Genomic DNA, 12736 nt, shown 5'->3' on the forward strand with positions numbered 1-12736 from the left:
CTTGGGTTGGTTTGATGTAAGGCTCTTAAAATTTCTCTTTTTTAAGCAAATTTACCTATATTTCGAAAATAGTGGGTTCCTTCAACATTCTTCATACATATCTAGGTGTTATGTAAAGACTTATCATATTCGGCTTTTCAAACAAAACGAGCCTTTATTTCTACAAAAAAATAAGTATCTTCAAAATTCTTCATATATATGGTAGTTTTAATAAAAACAACCATCAAATTGATATATTTTTTCAATAAAGTGGTCTTTGTTAAATGTTATGTATATATAATATATGCGGAAACACTTTCAAATATATTTATCAGAGCATTTGTAAATGTTGTCCTAATGTAGTTTCCAAAAATTCGTATTTTTTGCATCGTTTTACTTGGGAAAGAACATTTTCTTTCATGTAGTGCTTTAATAATAAAAATAATTTAAAATATGAGTTTAATCGATCATATTGTAGAAATTTCAGCGTAAAAATATAGGCCTTTTTATTCTTATTAAATGTTGTATACAAAAAAAGGTCCATAGTATGAGGAAGTGGTATTGTTTCAAATAATGTGCGAAAATTCAGTCCAAAAAAAAATGGTGGAAAGTATTCATTTTGCACAACATAGTACCCTTTGTACCTAAAACGTTGAGGGCCTAAGACACCTCCCTTGTGTCCAACAAAAAGCAATTCACCTGATTACAGGTAATTGGTAATGAAATTCTTAACAAGCCTACAATAAACCTTTCAGTACATTTTAGGTAGCAAAAGAATCCAAAGTCCACTTTGCTCCAACACTTGGCGTGATTGATAAAGTTATTGTTAATTGTCAAGATAAATATGTCTGTATTGGTAATATGAATAAGGTGTGTGTACGCGTTCAAAACCCTTTATTTAATATTTGTGTGCGCATCCAGAACTTTTGTATGTGTATGTTATATACAGTATATGTAGCGGCCGTACCGCATTAGTGGTGTGCTACCTTCGGAAAGGGAGTCAGGAGTTACCTCCCTTTACAGAACATTCAGTAGGAGATAGGAAAGGGATTCAGCTTGGGTCGGGAGATAGCGGGAAGATGGCGAAGAAGACGGTGAACATGGAGTGGGCTAAGTATAGCCATTACGTGTAACACGTCCAAGGAACTGTGCGTTATGTGTGATACGTATACCCGTTATTGACTGTATGTGTTTTACGTATACAATACGCGACGCGTTGGACCCCCGTGGATCGTTGTGACATTTGTAGGCGAGGTTGTAATTTGCGCCACACACACACGTCCTGTATTGTTATGTTTATGATGTACTAATTATGTTTTTGATTATATAAACTTGTTATTAATCAACGCCTCTGTGATTTCTCCACAAATTTAGCGAAAGCACTGCTACCAAAGAAAAGATCCAGAAAACAAATACATAATAATTCGTCACTTGACATTTAGAGATGAAATGTGATATCCTTGTCACTTTTTAGAATTTGTTCTAATACATTTGTTTTCATATCTTATTCATTTTATTATCAGACTTTTGTTATTAAATTGCTTTAAGGGAATATTTCTTAACTCATTTGTTAATGTCTGAGGGAAGGTCGCCTTCGTATCTTCGCGAAATCTCGTAAATGTAAAGATACAGGAAATATAAAATAAAATCCATAATAAAAAGGCTATGGGATATACTGACTTAAAGTGGTATAGGTTGCTCAAATGAAGAAGTTAGTATTTGTCGGAAGTGATGCATAAGGTATCTGTGCAAAAGAGAAACTCAAATAGAACGTTTTTCAGATGAAACTATTAAACGTTTTCCTGTCTTAACAATCAAGAACCTGTTTTACGGGTCTTGTTCACATAAAAAAAATGTTGTCTTTGTTTTAAGAATTTTAATTCGAAGGGAAGCAAATCCACACTCCTTCAAAAACGTGCCAGGCATCAATTCATTTTCACACACAAAGTGTGGTGTTCTGCGTCAACAGGTGTATGCTCATTTCATCTTATTGGCAATGACCTGAATCCTTGTACACAGGTTATCGTATATGGAAGAGAGTCTTTGAATTCTTATTTTTGAAGTAGGCCATCTTAAATAGTTGATGACCTTTTTGAAGTGTCGTACATATTAGCAAAGAATCAATCAGCCTTCACTCTCAATTTTTGTCTCTTGAATGACACTGACTGCAAAACTTGGACAGGTTGGTCAAAGAACAGTTTCTCAATATCAATTCGTACTTGTTCCCATTTCTTTTTTCTTCAGTATATACCAAAACTTCATAAAATGATCTTTTACTGTTTCGGTTAAGGCCTTTCTGAAATCTAATAGTAAAGCATGTCCACCTTCATACTACTTTCAGGGTTCACGTCTGAGTCAAATCTACCAAGCAAAACTGCGTATGTCATGTGGCTCCCTAAAAGAACACTTGTTTACGAAAAACATCATATCATCCTGAATTGTTCCTGCGCTGCCATTGAGAACTCAACACATTATTTGCTAAAATGTTATGAATAGACAGCACTTAGACATCTTCGAATTCTGAGTTTGCCGTATCAACTATCTACTAATCTTTTACTCTTTGGTGATGACTCTCTAACCCAACAAGAAAACACTACAATTTTTCTAGCCGTCCAAAATCATATACTCAAAACTGAAATAATAGTCCTTTTACAATTTAATTTTGACATATGTATATGTATGTTGTGTTGCATTCGTTTTACTACTATATTTTAAAATGTATTTGGACTTATATGCTTATTCAGTGATTTTGCTATTGCATTTCTTTAAACAATATTATGTCACTAACTGGCCATGATTATGATAGATGGATAAAGTGATGTGTTACCTTGAAAGGGCAGGTCGTGCCAGGGACGAGGTGGGAAAGTGTTTTATGGACTTATATTTGATAAGTGTGATGGCTAGTATGTGAACTGCAACGTTTTTAATAATCATGGCGGTGCTTTGGGACATACTAATTTTATCAATAGTTGATTTAGTGGTAATTTATACTATGTAACTTGTATATACATTTTAACCTTTATCGAGTGTCCATTTACAGCATTAACTGTTAAGATTATATAAAATACTGCAGATAATCACTACGATGTGGTTTCCACTGCATATCAATCCATTACCCCCTCCCCTATTCCCGTATTTGTTCTGTTGTACATATTACTTCATTCCTGTTGAAAAGTTGATTATTAAGCAGGTAACAAATTTACATAAGTGTCACGACACTTGTTTTTGTTTCCTTTTCTGTTCTATAAAACATGTACTTCGATGTATTGTCAAACAAAGTTTAAACCAAGCCTAAATGTTTGGATGGTTGATAGGACCGATACTACAAACACTGAAGCACTCGTGATAGTGTCTGGATATTACTTTTTATAATTTGATTTTGTCATATCTTTACATTTAATGCTATCATTGAAAAATAAAAAATCACATACTCTCTGCAGTTTTGTTTCATTTTATCAATTTGCTTTGCCTGCACACATATATCGGACAATTCTCTAAATGCCGGGGGTAACAGTCACAAAAGTGCTCTGCACCCTTGGAGTATGTGATGTCAAAGCCAATTGTTGGATGTGCGCTACCTTGTGGACGATCCAAAATGACTAGTTTGATCCTTTAATGTACATCGTAAGAATCGTGCGGTAGCATAACGTTAAAATTGACCGGCTTTGATGTCGGGTATTCCGTCTTTGCGTATTGCAGAGTTATCTTCTCTTTGGAGCAGGGATTGATTGTTACGTCACTTGTTTGTGAGAGTAACGTCATCAAATTTTGAGAAAACGACGTAATTTTCTCACACAAACCAATGACATAACAATCAATACCTGCTCCCAAGAGAGGATAACTCTGCAATACGCAAAGACGGAATTGCTCAACCGTAATATTCAAAGGACATGTATCTTCCTGTAGCGATAAGTAAGATGTTTTTACTTGAAACCAATCAGATACATGTAGCTAGCCACGTGTATTCACTTGTTTTCATGACATATTCAAATGGTGCAGGGAACAAAAGAAAGCATAACTGAATGAATGTCGATGTAGCTATCAGTATTTCCCATTCCTGGTACAACCTGTGTATCTTGACCCTATAATGGCGTAAATGTCTGCCCAACGTAAAAATCATATTTCCTCCAGTCCTGGTACAACCTGTGTATGTTGGCCCCAAATGGCGTAAATGTCTGCCCAACGTAAAAATCATATTTCCTCCAGTCCTGGTACAACCTGTGTATGTTGGCCCCAAATGGCGTAAATGTCTGCCCAACGTAAATATCATATTTCCTCCAGTCCTGGTACAACCTGTGTATCTTGGCCCTGTAATGGCGTAAATGTCTGTCCAACGTAAAAATCATATTTCCTCCGGTACTGGTACAACCTACGTATGTCGGCCCTATAATGGCGTAAATGTCTGTCCAACGTAAAAATGATATTTCCTCTAGTCATGGTACAACCTATGTATCTTGGCCATGTAATGGCGTAAATGTCTGTCCAACGTAAAAATCGTATTTCCTCCAGTACTGGTACAACCTGTGTATGTTGGCCCTATAATAGCGTAAATGTCTACCGGACGTGGAAAGCATATTCCCTCCAGTACTAGTACTGGTACAACCTGTGTATGTTGGCCCTGTAATGGCGTAATGTCTAGCCGACGTGGAAATCATATTTCCCCAGTTCTGGTACAACCTGTGTATGTTGGCCCTATAATAGCGTAAATGTCCCCCCAACGTAAAAATCATATTTCCTCCAGTCCTGGTACAACCTGTGTATCTTGGCCCTATAATGGCGTAAATGTCTGCCCAACGTAAAAATCATATTTCCTCCAGTACTGGTACAACTTGTGTATGTTGGCCCTGTAATGGCGTAATGTCTGCCCAACGTGGAAATCATATTCCCCCCAGTACTGGTACAACCTGTGTATGTTGGCCATATAATGGGGTAAATGTCTGCCCAACGTGAAAATCATATTCCCTCCAGTACTAGTACTGGTACAACCTGTGTATGTTGGCCATATAATGGCGTAAATGTCTGTCCAACGTGGAAATCATATTCCCTCCAGTACTAGTACTGGTACACCTGTGTATGTTGGCCCTATAATGGGGTAAATGTCTGCCCAACGTAAAAATCATATTCCCTCCAGTACTACCAATGGTACAACTTGTGTATGTTGGCCCTATAATGGCGTCAATATCTTCCCAACGTAAGAATCATATTTCCCCCAGTCCTGGTACAACCTGTGTATCTTTGCCCTGTAATGGCGTAAATGTCAGTACAACGTAAAAACCATATTTCCTCCAGTACTGGTACAACCTGTGTGTATGTTGGCCCTATAAAGGCGTAAATGTCTGTCCAACGTAAAAATCATATTTCCTCCAGTCCTGGTACAACCTATGTATCTTGGCCATGTAATGGCGTAAATGTCTGTCCAACCTAAAAGATATATTTCCTCCAGTACTGGTACAACCTGTGTATGTTGGCCCTATAATAGCGTAAATGTCTGCCCAACGTAAAAATCATATTTCCTCCAGTCCTAGTACAACCTGTGTATGTTGGCCCTATAATGGCGTAAATGTCTGTCCAACGTAAAAATCGTATTCCTCCAGTACTGGTACAACCTGTGTATGTTGGCCCTATAATGGCGTAAATGTCTGTCCAACGTAAAAATCATATTTCCTCCAGTCCTGGTACAACCTGTGTATGTTGGCCCTGTAATGGCGTAAATGTCTGTCCAACGTAAAAATCATATTTCCTCCTGTCCTGGTACAACCTGTGTATGTTGGCCCTGTAATGGCGTAAATGTCTGTCCAACGTAAAAATCATATTTCCTCCAGTACTGGTACAACCTGTGTATGTTGGCCCTGTAATGGCGTAAATGTCTGTCCAACGTAAAAATCATATTTCCTCCTGTCCTGGTACAACCTGTGTATGTTGGCCCTGTAATGGCGTAAATGTCTGTCCAACGTAAAAATCATATTTCCTCCAGTACTGGTACAACCTGTGTATGTTGGCCCTGTAATGGCGTAAATGTCTGTCCAACGTAAAAATCATATTTCCTCCTGTCCTGGTACAACCTGTGTATGTTGGCCCTGTAATGGCGTAAATGTCTGTCCAACGTAAAAATCATATTTCCTCCAGTACTGGTACAACCTGTGTATGTTGGCCCTGTAATGGCGTAAATGTCTGTCCAACGTAAAAATCATATTTCCTCCTGTCCTGGTACAACCTGTGTATGTTGGCCCTGTAATGGCGTAAATGTCTGTCCAACGTAAAAATCATATTTCCTCCAGTACTGGTACAACCTGTGTATGTTGGCCCTGTAATGGCGTAAATGTCTGTCCAACGTAAAAATCATATTTCCTCCTGTCCTGGTACAACCTGTGTATGTTGGCCCTGTAATGGCGTAAATGTCTGTCCAACGTAAAAATCATATTTCCTCCAGTACTGGTACAACCTGTGTATGTTGGCCCTGTAATGGCGTAAATGTCTGTCCAACGTAAAAATCATATTTCCTCCTGTCCTGGTACAACCTGTGTATGTTGGCCCTGTAATGGCGTAAATGTCTGTCCAACGTAAAAATCATATTTCCTCCAGTACTGGTACAACCTGTGTATGTTGGCCCTGTAATGGCGTAAATGTCTGTCCAACGTAAAAATCATATTTCCTCCTGTCCTGGTACAACCTGTGTATGTTGGCCCTGTAATGGCGTAAATGTCTGTCCAACGTAAAAATCATATTTCCTCCAGTACTGGTACAACCTGTGTATGTTGGCCCTATAATGGCGTAAATGTCTGTCCAACGTAAAAATCATATTTCCTCCAGTCCTGGTACAACCTGTGTATGTTGGCCCTGTAATGGCGTAAATGTCTGTCCAACGTAAAAATCATATTTCCTCCTGTCCTGGTACAACCTGTGTATGTTGGCCCTGTAATGGCGTAAATGTCTGTCCAACGTAAAAATCATATTTCCTCCAGTACTGGTACAACCTGTGTATGTTGGCCCTGTAATGGCGTAAATGTCTGTCCAACGTAAAAATCATATTTCCTCCTGTCCTGGTACAACCTGTGTATGTTGGCCCTGTAATGGCGTAAATGTCTGTCCAACGTAAAAATCATATTTCCTCCAGTACTGGTACAACCTGTGTATGTTGGCCCTGTAATGGCGTAAATGTCTGTCCAACGTAAAAATCATATTTCCTCCTGTCCTGGTACAACCTGTGTATGTTGGCCCTGTAATGGCGTAAATGTCTGTCCAACGTAAAAATCATATTTCCTCCAGTACTGGTACAACCTGTGTATGTTGGCCCTGTAATGGCGTAAATGTCTGTCCAACGTAAAAATCATATTTCCTCCTGTCCTGGTACAACCTGTGTATGTTGGCCCTGTAATGGCGTAAATGTCTGTCCAACGTAAAAATCATATTTCCTCCAGTACTGGTACAACCTGTGTATGTTGGCCCTGTAATGGCGTAAATGTCTGTCCAACGTAAAAATCATATTTCCTCCTGTCCTGGTACAACCTGTGTATGTTGGCCCTGTAATGGCGTAAATGTCTGTCCAACGTAAAAATCATATTTCCTCCAGTACTGGTACAACCTGTGTATGTTGGCCCTGTAATGGCGTAAATGTCTGTCCAACGTAAAAATCATATTTCCTCCTGTCCTGGTACAACCTGTGTATGTTGGCCCTGTAATGGCGTAAATGTCTGTCCAACGTAAAAATCATATTTCCTCCAGTACTGGTACAACCTGTGTATGTTGGCCCTGTAATGGCGTAAATGTCTGTCCAACGTAAAAATCATATTTCCTCCTGTCCTGGTACAACCTGTGTATGTTGGCCCTGTAATGGCGTAAATGTCTGTCCAACGTAAAAATCATATTTCCTCCAGTACTGGTACAACCTGTGTATGTTGGCCCTGTAATGGCGTAAATGTCTGTCCAACGTAAAAATCATATTTCCTCCTGTCCTGGTACAACCTGTGTATGTTGGCCCTGTAATGGCGTAAATGTCTGTCCAACGTAAAAATCATATTTCCTCCAGTACTGGTACAACCTGTGTATGTTGGCCCTATAATGGCGTAAATGTCTGTCCAACGTAAAAATCATATTTCCTCCTGTCCTGGTACAACCTGTGTATGTTGGCCCTGTAATGGCGTAAATGTCTGTCCAACGTAAAAATCATATTTCCTCCAGTACTGGTACAACCTGTGTATGTTGGCCCTATAATGGCGTAAATGTCTGTCCAACGTAAAAATCATATTTCCTCCAGTCCTGGTACAACCTGTGTATGTTGGCCCTGTAATGGCGTAAATGTCTGTCCAACGTAAAAATCATATTTCCTCCAGTACTGGTACAACCTGTGTATGTTGGCCCTGTAATGGCGTAAATGTCTGTCCAACGTAAAAATCATATTTCCTCCTGTCCTGGTACAACCTGTGTATGTTGGCCCTGTAATGGCGTAAATGTCTGTCCAACGTAAAAATCATATTTCCTCCAGTACTGGTACAACCTGTGTATGTTGGCCCTATAATGGCGTAAATGTCTGTCCAACGTAAAAATCATATTTCCTCCAGTCCTGGTACAACCTGTGTATGTTGGCCCTGTAATGGCGTAAATGTCTGTCCAACGTAAAAATCATATTTCCTCCTGTCCTGGTACAACCTGTGTATGTTGGCCCTGTAATGGCGTAAATGTCTGTCCAACGTAAAAATCATATTTCCTCCAGTACTGGTACAACCTGTGTATGTTGGCCCTGTAATGGCGTAAATGTCTGTCCAACGTAAAAATCATATTTCCTCCTGTCCTGGTACAACCTGTGTATGTTGGCCCTGTAATGGCGTAAATGTCTGTCCAACGTAAAAATCATATTTCCTCCAGTACTGGTACAACCTGTGTATGTTGGCCCTGTAATGGCGTAAATGTCTGTCCAACGTAAAAATCATATTTCCTCCTGTCCTGGTACAACCTGTGTATGTTGGCCCTGTAATGGCGTAAATGTCTGTCCAACGTAAAAATCATATTTCCTCCAGTACTGGTACAACCTGTGTATGTTGGCCCTATAATGGCGTAAATGTCTGTCCAACGTAAAAATCATATTTCCTCCAGTCCTGGTACAACCTGTGTATGTTGGCCCTGTAATGGCGTAAATGTCTGTCCAACGTAAAAATCATATTTCCTCCAGTACTGGTACAACCTGTGTATGTTGGCCCTATAATGGCGTAAATGTCTGTCCAACGTAAAAATCATATTTCCTCCTGTCCTGGTACAACCTGTGTATGTTGGCCCTGTAATGGCGTAAATGTCTGTCCAACGTAAAAATCATATTTCCTCCAGTACTGGTACAACCTGTGTATGTTGGCCCTATAATGGCGTAAATGTCTGTCCAACGTAAAAATCATATTTCCTCCAGTCCTGGTACAACCTGTGTATGTTGGCCCTGTAATGGCGTAAATGTCTGTCCAACGTAAAAATCATATTTCCTCCAGTACTGGTACAACCTGTGTATGTTGGCCCTGTAATGGCGTAAATGTCTGTCCAACGTAAAAATCATATTTCCTCCTGTCCTGGTACAACCTGTGTATGTTGGCCCTGTAATGGCGTAAATGTCTGTCCAACGTAAAAATCATATTTCCTCCAGTACTGGTACAACCTGTGTATGTTGGCCCTATAATGGCGTAAATGTCTGTCCAACGTAAAAATCATATTTCCTCCAGTCCTGGTACAACCTGTGTATGTTGGCCCTGTAATGGCGTAAATGTCTGTCCAACGTAAAAATCATATTTCCTCCTGTCCTGGTACAACCTGTGTATGTTGGCCCTGTAATGGCGTAAATGTCTGTCCAACGTAAAAATCATATTTCCTCCAGTACTGGTACAACCTGTGTATGTTGGCCCTATAATGGCGTAAATGTCTGTCCAACGTAAAAATCATATTTCCTCCTGTCCTGGTACAACCTGTGTATGTTGGCCCTGTAATGGCGTAAATGTCTGTCCAACGTAAAAATCATATTTCCTCCAGTACTGGTACAACCTGTGTATGTTGGCCCTATAATGGCGTAAATGTCTGTCCAACGTAAAAATCATATTTCCTCCAGTCCTGGTACAACCTGTGTATGTTGGCCCTGTAATGGCGTAAATGTCTGTCCAACGTAAAAATCATATTTCCTCCAGTACTGGTACAACCTGTGTATGTTGGCCCTATAATGGCGTAAATGTCTGTCCAACGTAAAAATCATATTTCCTCCAGTCCTGGTACAACCTGTGTATGTTGGCCCTGTAATGGCATAAATGTCAGTACAACGTAAAAACCATATTTCCTCCAGTCCTGGTACAACCTGTGTGTATGTTGGCCCTATAAAGGCGTAAATGTCTGTCCAACGTAAAAGTCATATTTCCTCCAGTCCTGGTACAACCTATGTATCTTGGCCATGTAATGGCGTAAATGTCTGTCCAACCTAAAAGATATATTTCCTCCAGTACTGGTACAACCTGTGTATGTTGGCCCTATAATAGCGTAAATGTCTGCCCAACGTAAAAATCATATTTCCTCCAGTCCTAGTACAACCTGTGTATGTTGGCCCTATAATGGCGTAAATGTCTGTCCAACGTAAAAATCGTATTCCTCCAGTACTGGTACAACCTGTGTATGTTGGCCCTATAATGGGGTATTGTCTACCCGACATGGAAATCATATTTCCCCAAGTTCTGGTACAACCTGTGTATGTTGGCCCTATAATAGCGTAAATGTCTGCCCAACGTAAAAATCATATTTCCTCCAGTCCTGGTACAACCTGTGTATGTTGGCCCTGTTCATGGCGTAATGTCTGTCCAACGTTGAAATCATATTCCCCCCAGTACTGGTACAACCTGTGTATGTTGGCCCTGTTTATGGCGTAATGTCTGTCCAACGTTGAAATCATATTCCCTCGAGTACTAGTACTGGTACAACCTGTGTGTGTTGGCCCTATAATGGTGTAAATGTCTGCCCAACGTAAAAATCATATTTCCTCGAGCACTGGTACAACCTGTGTATGTTGGCCCTGTAATGGCGTAATGTCTGTCCAACGTGGAATTCCTATTCCCCCAGTACTGGTACAACTTGTGTATGTTGGCCATATAATTAAATGTCTATATGACGGAAATGCCATTGCTCGGTCGCACTTAAGGATCTTCGTTCCATTGCCAACATATGTAATTAAGTAATAAAAGCTGTTTTTCCAGCATGACTATATCTTTGATAAATCATTTCTGAAAAGAAACCCATACCTTCCGGTATTTTTATGAGAAATAATAAAGATGCAAAATAACAAAAAGTATAATAAACATCAGCGTGCTAAAAGTAAAATATATTCAGCGGCATTAGACAGAGAGATTCGAACCCTAGACTTGATAAACCATTTATCTATGTTTTAACCGACTGTGCCATAGTAATATTTACACGGAAGTTAATGGGAGATTACTGTGTGAACGGAAATGTGTACAGTGGAACTGTCTATGCTTTGCCTGCGATTCGAAGGGGAGATACTTAAAATCAAACGTTTATTTGAAAAGTATTTGATTTCAGTGCTATATGCATTGGAGAACGCGAGGTATGGATATGGGCTCGATATGAATGAATATGTACATGTCAATAGGTAGACATATGTTGTCTTAATACCTAGAAGAATTTCCATGTAGTGTAGACATCGGGTCATTAAGGGGCCAACATTCACAGGTTGTACCAGTATTGGAGTGATTTAATATCTATGTAGTGTAGACAGCGGGTCATTATAAGGCAAGCATTATCAGTACTGGAGTGATTGAATTTCCATGTAGTGTAGACATCGGGTCATTATGGGGCCTACATACACAGGTTGCACTAGTACTGGAGTGATTGAATTTCCATGTAGTGTAGACATCGGGTCATTGTGGGGCCTACATACACAGGTTGTACTAGTATTGAAATGATTTAATGTCCATGTAGTGTAGACATCGGGTCATTATGGGGCCTACATACACAGGTTGTACTAGTATTGGAGTGATTGATCTCCATGTAGTGTAGACATCGGGCCATTATGGGGCCAACATTCACAGGTTGTACCAGTACTGGAGTGATTTTATGTCCATGTAGTGTAGACATCGGGTCATTATGGGGCCTACATACACAGGGTGTACTAGTATTGAAATGATTTAATGGCCATGTAGTGTAGACATCGGGGCATTAAGGGGCCAACATTCACAGGTTGAACAAGTATTGGAGTGATTGATCTCCATGTAGGGTAGACATCGGGCCATCAAGGGTCCTACATACACAGGTTGTCCTAGTATTGAAATGATTTAATGTCCATGTAGCGTAGACATCGGGTCAGTAAGGGGCCAACATTCACAGGTTGTACAAGTATTGGAGTGATTGATCTCCATGTAGGGTAGACATCGGGCCATTAAGGGTCCTACATACACAGGTTGTACTAGTACTGGAGAGAATATGAAGACATCTCCATCAACCACGGTAGTAGTATCTCTTTGAAACCCCAAAGGATGTGTCAGGAAGGAAGTAACAGTAAGATGACGTCAGATCTTCAGTGACGCGCAATAAGGTTTTTACGTAACGTTCCATTATTTTCCCACTGAGTTATATGTGTTCACATTTCCTTCATTAAATTATTCTGACTTCGTTTTTCGTTCCATTTTGATTAAATTTTGAACATTTCTTCACTTTGACGACGCAAAGAATTTCGACTAGACAAAAAAACATGAACAAAAGTATGATGGCACTATTCGTCAATAAAATATAT

The sequence above is a fragment of the Mizuhopecten yessoensis genome, unplaced genomic scaffold (genome assembly GCF_002113885.1).
Source record: "Mizuhopecten yessoensis strain PY_sf001 unplaced genomic scaffold, ASM211388v2 scaffold11017, whole genome shotgun sequence".
NCBI classification, from domain to species: domain Eukaryota; kingdom Metazoa; phylum Mollusca; class Bivalvia; order Pectinida; family Pectinidae; genus Mizuhopecten; species Mizuhopecten yessoensis.